Genomic DNA, 11,815 nt, shown 5'->3' with positions numbered 1-11,815 from the left:
TAGATGCTGGAAAAGTCACCACATTCAGGAAAACTGCCGTGTTTCAGGTAGCACAACTCACCTAACCGCTGACTGACAGCCCTACCTGAGGCGCAGGGATCCACGTGGCTGGTTGCTGGCTCTGGATGGAGTGCTGCTGTGATAAAAATCCACTTCTTGGCGGTGATAAATGGCTAAGGAGAAGCAGGCCTAACCCTGGCTCAGTCTCTGACAGAAACCACACTGCTCAGTACTCTGACAGAAAGTTTTCTGCCAGCTCTAGTGAAAATTCACTTCCCCTCCCCCTCCCTGCTTTTTTCCTCTAAAGAGCTCACTGCATCACAAGCATTAATTAATTAAGTTCCTCACACACTTAAAATGCTTGCTGGAGGTAAGTAAGAGATTTAGGGATCGCTTCACTGGCCACACGGCCTATGGCAGGATGGCTCCTGTCAGGAGCCATGTTCACCCCTAACGCCTGCTCCTGCCACGTGGGCCCAAATGCCTGAGTGGTGCAGTCTCCACAGCAGAAATTACAGGAAAACGCGGGTCTGCATCCAGCTGTACCTGCTGGAGGGTATGGAGACAGGAGGTGCAGCTACTGGGGTCTGCGTACATCCAGAACCTTCCTTTCCAGTGAGGAAAGTGTACAGGCTTTTTCTACTTAAGCTGAGACTGCCAGCACGTATTTCATCCAGACACTTCTGCAAACTATCAGTGGCCTGAGATAAGAAATCTGCTGGAAGCTTTAGAAGCCCATTGCTCAGGATAATATAACCCTGACAGTTGCTTTACCTAACAAGTAACACTTTGTGGAGTAAGACAGACACATTCTGAAGGACTAACAGGCCAAGCACTACTCTAGGCATTTTCTTCTGCTGATAACACTGGGACAAGATACTACATAAAATACTCTCTTCCATTTTTCCAAAGCATATCATATTCTTGTGCTAGGTCTCAGTTAAAGCAAAACAAACATTGGGCGGGGGAGGTAAGTACAACAGTGTGTGCACAAAGCAGACCTCAGCAGAAGCCAAACCCTGCTTCTCTCCTGAAAGTGTCCTGAATTCCTGCAGCTCCTCCACGCCTCTGCTCCCAAAAGCACAGGACTGTTACAGAAGACTGCATGTGCTGAAATGCAGTGGTAAGAAGGATCAAGCACAGGAAATACCTAGTCATATTCACAGAAAAATGTATAGATTTGTTCATATGAGAGAAAACAGGGCTCACTTGTTTTCAAGCAGCATACAAGTGAGGCCAGGCAATCTTGCCTCCCAGACATAAGCTTCAGGCTCTGATCTCAGCTCTGTGTCCCTTTTCATGAGGAGTTCCCCATACGGGGCAGCTCCATCAGCACAGCTAAATGGAGTCAGCAACACAGCCCTAAGACCTCCCCCAGGACATCTGGTTATACAGCAGCACAATCATGCACTGATGTTCTTTTCATCCTAGAGAGGACTCCTTTCATAGGGGAGGCTATTTAAGAGATGTATCATACCGCAAAAGAAGTTTCCAACCAACCCAATAATTCTTCTAATGTGATCGTGCTCTGGTGGAACCTCCTCTACTGAGGCTTATAAAGGCCAGATTAAGCCTCACAAACAGCCCCAGTGGGGAACAGCATTAATCTTGTTTCACTGAGGAGAGGAAGGGAGCAGAGGCACAACGTGCCTTGCACAGAGCCTGCCAAGCAGTGGGAAACAAGGAAGCATCTCCTTGTTTCTCCCTCATCTCTGAACCACCCATCCACATTCTCAGAAGTCATAATTGCAATTCAGCATCAGTATGTCTTTGTGCAAACATGCAGAAAAGCAATTATATGAGACATTACTATAAACATGCTCTAATGTCTCAGTCACACTGGGTGCTCAGCTACAGAAACCAAGGGTAAGTCATCAGAACCATCCAACAGGGCCGTCAGAAGGTCTCAGTGGAAGACAGCCTGCTGATTTCAGGAGAGGTGCTCAGTCCCTCAGGATGAGAAACATCATGTGCTCTTCCTGCTGACAGCAGGATTAGTAGGTAAATTTTAAACAAATAACTTAGTAAACAAACTGCATGGTTTGGTGAAGGGCAAAAGTATCAACTTTGGCCTAAGCTTGAGAAATTGTAGTTCTGAAAAAAATTACTTTAAGATTTTGCTTCCATGCATCCAGCAAGAAAATTTCTGCAATGAATTTCAATGTTCTGCTTTTGAACTGAGGAAAGTTTCAAGTTTTAGGCATTTAAAAAAGCCTGAAAAGGAACTGACTTTCTGGCTTATGTTAAAATGTTTGATTCACACAATTTTTTATATGTATTTCAGTATGAAAAAGTCTCTTCATGATGAACAGAAAATAACCTTTTAACAAACAAAGTAGCTATCTTTTGTTGCCAGTCACCAGCTTCCCTGATTACCCCACAAATCCCACTTGCTTACGCAACACTGCTCTTAAATTTTGCTGTGGTATCTTTAAACCTGCGCTTGGGCATTTTATTTTAATATCTCCATTTCCCACCTTCCTTTCCTTTCTCATGTAATCAATACCACAAGATCAAAGCATTGTGATTCGTTGTGGAACTGCACTTTTTTTCAAATCAAAAGCTGGCTGTTTTAGAAGTCTTCCTCAGCTATCCTTGTCAGCTTCCCAAATTCTGGGAAAGTAAAGCTAGGTCAAGTCAACAGCACAGCCTGTTACAGCACAAAGCACCCATCTGATGATAAACAAGTTATTTACATGCTTTTTCGCTCTTACAGCATCAGCTCTCCAGCCAAATACAACACTGTAAGGAGTAAAACAAAGCAACATTTCATCCTGCTCACTAAAGACCTTTATCTTCTGATGTTACAATGATAAACAACAGGCAAATGAAAATAACCTTCCCCCCAACATTAACAGAATAGTGGTTAAACCCAGATGTTTTTTCTTTTTCTTCTTCTTCTTCTTTTTCTTTCTTTTTCTTTTTCTTTTTCTTTTTCTTTTTCTTTTTCTTTTTCTTTTTCTTTTTCTTTTTCTTTTTCTTTTTCTTTTTCTTTTTCTTTTTTCCTTCCCATATGGATATACAAATCCACCTGCCAGACTAGGAAAGTACAAATATTATGTCTGTACATAGCTGTGTGCAGCACCTGGACCTGTATTTGCAATACAAGGACATCTGGAAGCCTCTTGCCCAAAATCAGAAATGGGACTCTTCAGTCTACTAAGATGTAAAGTCAGGGTTTGAAAACACTTGAAGTGCCATGACACCCATGGGGCTTGCTAACTAAATGCAATGCTACTTGTATAAATATTTGCAAAATCAGGATAACTTACAGGCACTTAGCTATCCTGATCTACCGGTTTGCGGCAGCCCAACTTCTGCCCTGCTGCAGAGTTCCTGGTCCTGAGTTCCAGCTGCAATCAGTGTGAGTTTGAGGTACATGGGCCAATAAACGCCTCAAGTCTAAGAATGCTACAGAGACAGCCTGTGTGCACACATCCTAATTAAACCAGAAACCTTCTCTTTGTGCAACACCTATTTGGGTATCATTCTTTAAAGTCAAGAAGTTCATGAAAGTAAACTACTAATATTTCTAAAACTAAATTTATAATTTTCTTCCTGTTCAATTCCTTTTATCCCAAAGATGGAAAGGGCCTTTTATTCCTCCCTTCTGCAATACAAAACCCATACTAGAAACCGGACAAACGTGACCCTTTATGGCAAGGACTCTCAGAAACATCAAATGTTCTCCAAAGCCCCTTTGAACGTTGGCCAGATTTGCAGCCCGACCCTGAACCTTAACAAAATAAAATTCCTCTGCACCTAGCATTTAGGAGGAAGACCAGATGGCCAAGGGGAGGGGAGGAAAAGAAAGAGGCCACATTTTCACAGCTGTATTTGACAGGTATCTTTTCTAATAATAATCTGATGAATAACTGCACTGGTCTGGTGGTGCCTCATGGTACTCTTCAGAAGAAGCAGCAGGCTGTCTGCAAGCAGCTCCCAGGCACAGAAATGGTATCCCCCAAAATGTTCCCCTGAAGTAATGCAGCAATAGCTCAGCTCACAGCGCAGTGAAACAGCTCAAACCAGGCGTCTCAGCACTGCAGACACAGACCCAGTGCTCCCAGGAGGGAAGGTCCCCAGGCACTGTTTTCAGGATCTGAGCTGGGGACAGGGGAGTGCTGGGTCCCTGGGCAGCTCTTACATCCTGCAAGGAGCCTCTGGGTGTTGGAGTTCAGTGCAGGAGACCACACAATTCCCACTCACTCTGCTAAGTCCAGGGCATATATCTAAGGAGGAAAGGCCTCAGGCTCTTCACTTTTGTTAACTGACTGCAGCAAACCATGACCTGCCAAATCCAGGGGAGGCAGAGGATGGACCATGAAGTCCCGCCTGGGATGCAGGGGGGACACTCTTGAGCCACCTCTCATGAGCATGGCTCTGGCTCCTATACAGACATCCTGCTACAGGAATGTCTCTGGTCCTTAACTACACCTGAGAATGTGACAGCAGTGGCATCCCACACCAGAAAAGGCAGTGGAAGGACCCAGCTTGTCCAGAGCTTTGAATCAGATACATCTGATTCTCTCCATGGTGTGCTTCCTGAAGAAAACCAAAAATATTCTGAACTCCAACAGCCAGGTTTTATCTGAAAAAAATCCAGAAACTTAACTTTCCGAACAAACTCAAAGTCAAACTATCAGTAACTGAACACACAGCTTTCTGCAAATCCTATTTCAAGACTTGGCTGCAATTCAGGGACGTTCTGAGCTGCAGCCAGTTGTGCCTGTCCACGTGGATCCCCAGGGAGCCCTGAGCCCAGCTGCCTTCTCCCCATTTCTCTTTGCAGTTTATCTTTGTGCCCGAGCTGTTCCTGCTGCTGGGCTGTGCTCCCGGTGTTTTCTCCCCTGTTCATCTCTCATATCCTCCCTCTGAATGTGCTCAGTAGCACCCCAGGGAAAGGGCAATGGAGGTAGCACCTGATCCAGTCTCTGCCTTAAGGAACACAAACATAAGAGAGGAGGAAAAAAAAAAAAAAAAAGGTACTGTTTGTTACAAAGGGCATGAAAGATCACTCTTTGAATCAACTCCTGCACTATACTACAGACCAGTCCTACTCGTCCTACTCATGACATGAGACGGAGATGACTTCTAACGAGGGGGTGGAAGCTGTGTTGATTACTTCCAAGCTGCACAGCTCGGCTTGTGGGGCTCCTCCCCAGCCCAGGGCAGAGCTCCTAAGGGCATCTGCAAAGGGACCTTCATACGACCCACAGAGGTGCTGCCCTAACAGAAGAGCTTCTTTCACCTTCCCTAACAACCTCAGTCAAAAATGCTTTGCTTCTACCAGGTCCCGACCACACCTGTGTGCAAAAATCAGCCCCAGGAGGTGAGGAAATGTTTATCATCATAACACAGAAATATGAGAGCCACGATGGAGCTCCTTTTTTTGAGGGGAGGGACAGGAGCGGGATCTGCCCTTCTCACTGCAAAGGCCCTGTCACCAGAAAAATCAGAGTCCAGATAAGCTTCAGGTGACAAAATCTATAATGCAGCACAAGGAATTTCTTTTTGACCTTCAGTTCTCCCACTTGTTAAGATACATCATCGTGTTTTCACAGCTTGAGCAGTCTCTGTTTGCTGGATTCGAGACTTGTAATGTTTTTACCCAAATTCCATTTCCTTCCTTCCAAAGCAGTAAGATCTGCTTATGACTCAGCCCTCAATAAAATGCACAGCAAGGACCATTACAATGAGTGTGCAGTGCAATGATAAAACTCGAAGGATACATTTTGGGGACTGGAATCTTCCTTGCCCTCTATTTACCCCCAAAACAACATGAATTTGTGTTGTGTCTGGGTACAAAGTAAATCCACCAGAAAATGAGTAGTTTTGAGGAAATATTTCTCCAATGGTGAGAGAACATCTCCTTGTGACAAACAAAGTGACAGACGGGGCTGGAGAGGCTGCGCCACAGCCTCTGGAAAGGCAGCCCTCCGCAGCCTCCACAGCACTCACAAAGCACTCCAAACCATCCTCTGCCTGAATAAAGACATCACCAGCTTCAAGGAAATTATTTACTGAGAAGTGTGGGTGGATCACAGACAAGGAAGCCAGAGGGATTTTTCTCATTTTGCATTCATAAATTTGGAAAAAGAGAGCATTTCAGGCAAAGGCTTGTGTTCTCAATGAAAGTGGAAAGGCTGGGGCTGCTCACTGCTGACAGTTGTGAGAGCTGGCTCCAGGGTCTCCTTGGCTGCAAGCCAGAGGTTTCTAAGCCATCTCGACACTGCATGGCCTTGAAGTGTTTTACTCTTTTACAACAGAGCACGAGTAATGGGCAGAGAAGTAACTTAGAGGGGAGGAAAATATCATTATCCTTCCTGTACGGGGGGGAAACTGAGACAGCATCCTCTTAATCCAGCAGACCAAAGCCTCTCATGAAAAGCATTTGAAATCTGATCCTAAAATCTTTGAAATGACCCTTTTCACTGAATTCAGTGGAATTTCAGACTCCAACCTCTGTAAAATCTTGTAGATTTTTTTTTTTTTAAACTTCCCACTTTCTTTCATAGAAAAGATGTCCAGGCACCCAGTGTTCTCTGACAACAACCAAAGTTTGTAAGTGTCCAAGCACAGGAATGAATTGAAGGAAAATAATGTACCCATTTCACAAAAAAAAAACAAACAAAAAAACAAACAAACAAACAAACAAAAAACATATATATATATATATATAAAAATAAAAAAATATTCTTTTTTCAAGTAAGAAATAAATATACGGCCAGTTTGAACATATTCAGCACTACATATTGGCTCCAGACGTGGTAAAAAAGTATTTTTAAAGTACAAGAAATCTATTTTTTAGAGACGCACACTAAGAGGCATATGAAAAACATCCTCTTTAAAGTTTCAGTATGACATACAGCAGTGAGCTTGAGGGTTACTTTAGACGTGCTTTCTGGCTGCAATACCCTTATGTAACACCCAGTGGGCTGAGGATAGTTGCCATGAAACTGCCTGGATGGCACCAGCTTCCCTTTCCTATCTGCAACCCTGCAGAATGCCAGCAATACAGCTCAAGTACGTATAAGAAAATATACAGAATTTAGAAAGAGTTACACAGAAGGAAGCTCCATCAGAATAAATAGTAAAGAGGCAGTTTTGCAGTTCAGCACCTGCTGTCCAGCTCAGCAACTCGTTTCTGTGTCTTAAACAGAAGAAAAATCCATCTGAAGAGCATCTTCCAGGCAGTACATACCTGCTCTCAGGTCTGGGGAGGAGCAGGGTCCTCCAACAGAGAGAACTGAGCACACCCCGGTCCCATAGTCCAGCCATGAACTCAGACATTTCTTGTTTACATAGGCTGAGGTTCTGGCCCAAAGACTGGCAGAAAATGAACCACCAGTGAAAAGAGATGTGAGAGATGGGCTAGGACAGAGCTAAAAGCAATTCTCCTCCTTCTGTGTAAGAGCTGCAGAGCAGATCTTCTGTAAAGGTCCTTTGATTCCCATTGAACTCTGCAGGGCAATACTGAGATCTGGCCCTTTCTTCAGGTTCTGTTGCATACACAGCCTCACACAATGAAAATCCACCACAGGCAGAATGGCTGGTTTTGTTTGATTGATTGATTGTTTTTGCCTTTCCCTTGAGTGTTGGTTATGGCTTATTTTTAAACTACTGGTTGCTCTCATTAAGCTTAAAGGGACAAGATTTTTCCCCCACTGTGATGAGATCTTGGTTTCCTTTGCAATACAACTCCATGAAACCTGGACTTTTTATAAAACAGGAGGACTTCTGGGTTCTTAATCCAGTTCCATTTACAGAATTTGTGCTCTGTTTAGGGTTAGATAAATCAGGACCATCTTGGTGGTGACATTTCGAAAGGCAAAGCTGCATCTTTGACTCATCAGATGCTGTTCCTGAGATGCTGGAGAGCAGCTCGGTGGCCAGTAGGTGACAGTCTTTCCAACAGAAAAAAAACTGGGCAGCTCACAAAGAGGGGCTGTTGTTCCCTGTTCTGTGAGAATGCAAATGTTATTTATTTCTGCTTATACATATAGACAGTCCGCAACAGGGGGCAATATTTTTCAGCTAGCATGCCAATAAAAGGGAAGGTCAGCAAAGCTCTTGAGTGGGGTCAAGAGGGGGACATTAATGGTACTGTAGATGAGGCAATAACACGATTCTTAGCTGCATTCGGAAAAAAAAATACCTTTACATCTCAGTGCAGGTTCAGGGTTAGCATATATAAATTAAAAAAATAATAATAATCTTAAAAATCATAGAAAACCACCACACTCACTTAAAACATAAGCACATTCAAGCTGGCACAGCCACGCCAGCTGATACCTTCAACGTGAGAGAACAGCACGTAGAAAACCTGTACGTGCGTTTTAGGTGGCTGCAACATTTTCTTTGCAGCAGCCCTAGGCAGGGATTGTGTCTGGAACACAAACTCCTCCTATGAACACAGTCATGTGTCTACAACACAACTGATTGCAGCGACCAAGACAACCTTTGTAGTAAAAGCTAAGAAAATATTCTCTTGTTCTTTTAGCCACCATACACATTACTTACTGGAATGGCTGCACCTTGTTTAAAATCCAAAAGAATAATAATTTTTAAAAAAATCTTGAATGGATCAGTAAGAACCATGATGAGTGATTTAAGGGAAAAATGAGAATCCATGGGTAGAGAGAGGTTTTCTACTCCACAATCACTTCATTTACTTCCTAACGTAAAGCTGGCACTCTGAGACACCCCACTGCACCCACCAGCATCCACAGCTAATCTCCAAAAAAGAAGCTCTATGGCATCAAGCAGAAATTAGCAGTTCCGGCAAGGGTCACAAGCTCCCCAACATATGCAATTTTAAGGCAATGTTCTCAGGCCAGAAACAGAAAAGCACACATCCTTTGTCTGATCAGATCTGTTTTAACAGATCTGGGACTTTGCCTGAGCAAAGGTCAAATGCAAACTTTTAAAAGCTGAATGGTTTGGCCAGCTTGAGAGGTATCTGTCTAGCTGGAGCCTCAGACAGTGTGTAACTTCACAAGTCCACAAAACAGAGATGTACTTATTAAAATAGCTGTGGCAGCTTTTCCTTGTGAAATGAGGATTTGAAGGTGTACAAAAATAAGAGTTTTAACCACCTATGCCTGGTGCCACATAACATCTTGATCTGAATTGTGCATTAATCAAATTCTGCCAGGTGCATTCAGTTTTAACTTGTCCATGTTTCTTTGCAGCATTTATTGAGCACTCATGTAGTAAAGAAACGTGTTGAGAAAACAAACAAGTATCATACTGACTGCATTGTAAGCCTTGCCTGCATTGGTGCTCTCTTGTCCTGGTGTTGAGAGCTGATTGCTAAGTGGTGAACACTCACTGCCTTTCTGTATAGCACGAGTCAAGACAAGCAATGGGTAGGTGCAATGCTACAAAAAGCGTGTTGTTACCTTGGCTTGTCCAACCCAAGTTGAAAAACAGGTGCAATTGGGATCTGAATGTGGATGTGACATCCAACACCATGGCCTTTTGCCCACACTATCCATGCTGAGTGCACCTTTCTTTTGTGCAATGAATACAAGTTGTACTGGATTACATTTATCTTTAGTGTTTCAGTAATTCTTTCTCCTCCGTGTGTCCATCTCCTTCCTGTCATCCATCTTTTTCTTCCAGTTGATTTCAAAACTCTTTTCTTCTTTCATTTCCCTTTCTCCTCCCTGAATCTAACAGAGTCCTGTGTCTTGTGACAGCAGACTGTGCCTTGGCAGTGCAAGGAGCAATGTGTGAAACCCTCTGCAGTTATGGAGAAATCATCTTGCATGTTCATCACTGGGGCAGCTGAACATCTAGCAAGTGATACCACAGCCTGGTCACCCCGTGATTAAGCCACGTGGATTGTCTCAGGGTCTTCTTCCAAAGACTGCTTGAAAGGAGGCTGCTTCATAGACTGAACTGCATTCAGGAGGGCTGGCTTCATCTCACGTGGTGCAGTCCTGTGTCTGCCTGGGGCCTCTCTACACGCTCACATAATGAAAAGAGAAAAAAAAAAAAAAAGGAAAGAAAAAAAGCAATGCAGACTTAACAATCCCCATCATTTCCATGTACCTATTGCTGATCTTGTAATGAAATATTCTGCTTAAATTACACCGGCACGAGCACAGTCCCATGCTGGTAGGAGCCATAAAATCACTCTACCAAGCGTACAGGTTCTGCAGGACTTGCTGTGCAACAGGAAAGCTGCTGGTGAAATACTGTTTGACAGCTTTTCAGGAAGCATGACACCTTCCAGGCTTGTTGAAGGGGAGGAGAGAATAGAGGATGGAAATTGCCTTTATCTCAGGTTGGGAGACAGAAGAAATTCTGAAATGAGGATGACAGGCTGAGGCAATACAGGTTTGGCATTTGTTGATAGGTGAGTGCCATCCTCTCAGGGCTGCTGTAATGCGCTCTCGCTCTCTGCTGTCACGTACTGCTAAAAGCACTGCTGCAGAAGAGAAAAATCTGGGGACATGCAGTGTCATACAGGCTCTCTGTTTACATATTGTCATAAGCTGGAAGTCAAATATTGAAAAAAGGTAAAAATCAGGTAATTATTATGTATGTGTTGTAATATATAGGAAGAACAAAGTTACTGAAAAGCAGTGTTGTGGTTTGTTTCGTTTTGCTTTGTTTTAAGTTGAGCATAATATCTGCCCAGCGTAAAGAAAAATAAGTATTATGTGGTTTTATCAATCTTTCAGAGACAGACAAAAGCAAGTGAATTTACTTCTTTTTAAATCCTCTACTCTGGGAAGTATTACATGGCACCCCACAGCAGGGTGCGCTTCACGGGCAGTCCTAGCAGTGGGGTAGGAGCTGGGAGCACCACTTACAACCAGGGAATTCCTACAGCCCACCTGGCTCACAGTGGCTACTCCACCCTTCTACCTTCTTGTTCTCTTGGGGGAAGGAAACACCGAACTTGCTGATGAGCTGACGGTTGACTGATGAAAATTCTTTTCCCCTTAATTAAAGCATATTTTCAGAACATATTTTTAACGTTAACTACCAGAAGAAAGTAATGCAAAGGGAGCTATGGTTTAGTCCATCTACTCTACAATAGTCCTTGGTAATTCTGTGTTCTATCCTTCACAGACTCATGGCAGCTAATACTAAAAAATATGCTTCACTGGGGGAGAAATCAGGCTTACTTGTTAATGTTCCACCAGTACTTGTTGGGAGGAGCATTATTTTCCCTGCTCTGCCAGTAAAAGGCAAATGGAGGAGGCCACTTCCTTTACTGGTACCAAGAGTTGTGGTAGGGATGCACAGAGGGAAGGGAACAATGACAAAAATTTGCATTTGCTGAAGGGCTCAGTACATTGCTCCATTGTGAGTGGGCCAAGACCTTTATCACATGAATTCTTGTGATTCATCCTCCCCTCTGGTCTACCTCGCTGTATCCAGCGTGGTACAGAGAACTCTGTGTGTTTATATACAAGAAGATCTTTGCTTGTTACTGTAGCACACAGACTCACACTCCTGAGCTGGAGTGGGGGTACAGGCAGAGCTAGTGAATTGGTACTTTTTACTCTCCTGCCAGGCTGCTGAGTGACCTTGGGCAGCTCACAGCCACTTCACTTCTCACTGCCTCAGTTTCTGTAAAATTCCTGGTTTACTTTGTATAGCGTGTAGATATCGACTGATGCAAGGGCAGGGTATTATTGCTTACATGTGACTCAAATAACACCAGTGCCTAAAATCCAGAATCAGCAAGGGAGAAAAGAGCAGAAACATGAAATTGTTCTGTTGCAGCTGTTCTCCTCCTGCTGCCCAGCCTAAACACAGGGAATCGCATTGCAACAGCACCATCTGATTTACT

Source organism: Anas acuta, chromosome 15 (assembly GCF_963932015.1).
Source record: "Anas acuta chromosome 15, bAnaAcu1.1, whole genome shotgun sequence".
Taxonomy (NCBI): Eukaryota; Metazoa; Chordata; class Aves; order Anseriformes; family Anatidae; genus Anas; species Anas acuta.
Note: the sequence above shows the minus strand (reverse complement) of the source record.